Source organism: Myotis brandtii, unplaced genomic scaffold (genome assembly GCF_000412655.1).
Source record: "Myotis brandtii unplaced genomic scaffold, ASM41265v1 scaffold780, whole genome shotgun sequence".
Taxonomy (NCBI): Eukaryota; Metazoa; Chordata; class Mammalia; order Chiroptera; family Vespertilionidae; genus Myotis; species Myotis brandtii.
The window spans coordinates 197946-199691 of record NW_005371132.1 but is presented as its reverse complement, the minus strand read 5'-3'; the positions used below and the strand labels follow the sequence as shown (position 1 = coordinate 199691).

At 41.0% G+C, this 1746-nt stretch overlaps 1 pseudogene; it reads left to right on the top strand.

Moving 5' to 3' along the window:
* Nucleotides 1–563: 563 nt before the first annotated feature.
* On the top strand, nucleotides 564–1171 carry LOC102257178 (annotated as a pseudogene).
* The last annotated feature ends 575 nt before the right edge of the window (nucleotides 1172–1746 follow it).

Below are 1746 nucleotides of genomic sequence, written 5' to 3'. Positions count from 1 at the left end.
TGACATACTTATTTTTGCACATTCAACTAAAAAATCACACATTTTTAAATATACATCTTTATTGGAAAATATTTTACCAAATGCAAGAACATGAATTTGTTTACGCACCCACATGCTAGGAATTAGCTTAAATCCCAAATCCATGAAAGAAGATGTTTTTAAGCTCTAACCCAGGGGTCCTCAAACTACAGCCCGCGGGCCACATGCAAGTACAAATATTGTATTTGTTCCCGTTTTGTTTTTTTACTTCAAAATAAGATATGTGCAGTGTGCATAGGAATTTTACTTTTGGCTGAATACAATCTAAACACATACAAAGTCCTATTCAACACCATAAAAAAGGTTGATCCAAGGCATGACATACTTATTTTTGCACATTCATCTCAGTTTCCTAATTGCATTTGGAATAAAGCTGTTACCATCCCTTTTAAATTGTAATAAGTACTATAAGATATATGTTTAATTATTGGCCTTAGTAATTAATGAGCAATAAACCACCTACAGGACATTTACAGAGTTGATGCAATGGAGTGCACAAAGGAAGACACCAAGTGTATAAGTACATGCACCCGGAGCTGGAGTGGGCTCCGGTGAGCCTGCTATCCATGGACGGATTGCTTAAGTCCTGGGTCCTTTGTGTGGGGCCCTGCCAGAGTGGAAAACTGTTTTGGCCAACTTCCTGACAGGATATTCTGCCATCACCGACTACAACCCAAACCAAGAAGGGGGAATCCTGGAACTTGAGAACCTACATGTTACCAGCAACAGCAAAGGCACAAGGTGAGAATTTGAGCTATGGGAGTGTGGCAGCAACCCAAAGTTTGAGTCTTGCTGGTCAGCGCTAATGCAGGACTCTCAAGAGTCGTGATCATCTTCAATGCTGACATCCCAAGTCACCTGAAGGAAATCGAGATGTGGTATGCCTGCTTTGCTCAGCAGCAGTTCTTACAAACTCAGTTCTCAGTGTTTGTTAATTATAGACCACAAACCAGGCTCTGGCAGGGATAAAGAAAACCTGTCTTTGTCGCCACCCTTGAACAAGCTAAAGCTGGTGCACTGGAATCTTGAGGGTGACCCTGAAGAGATCCAGATGAAATTCATAAAGTATTTAAAAAGCATAATCAACTCAGTGTCTGAGAGCAGAGACGGGGAGATGGCAATTCTTACCTAACTAGCCTTTGTCTGGGCTCTTCCACATCCCAAGTGAGGTCAACTTCTTTCCCAATGCAGATTTGAAATCTTAACCTGGCTACTGATATTTTCTTCTCCCAATGGCTGTATAAGAAATTTTCCTTATCTGCTCAAAGGTACCAGTTACCCAAGGAGTTGAATCATTCCATCTAATCTGTCTTAACCTAATCCTGTATTTCCCCCAGAGCAATGCTTAGGTATTTACTAATCCAATGTTCATGGTGACTTTACAGTACCTAATGACCATGAATAATGAGAATCCACTGTGTCTCCATCTCTTGTAATTTAAAGGTTTTCCAGTTAGTTCAATCTCTAATAAATATTTAATTAATTCAAGATTACAATCATATATATATATATATTAGAGACAGTTAAGTGAGGCCTGCAGTGAGGGCTGGTCATTTCTGCTGCCAACCATGTGTGAGCTGGTGGCCTGATGCCGCACCCCCACTGTAGCTGTATCGACGTGTCATAGCCGTCTTGTACCAACCTAACTACTGAATCCCCAGTGGTAAATGAAGTACTCAAGACTCTCCAGCACACAGGATGGCTACG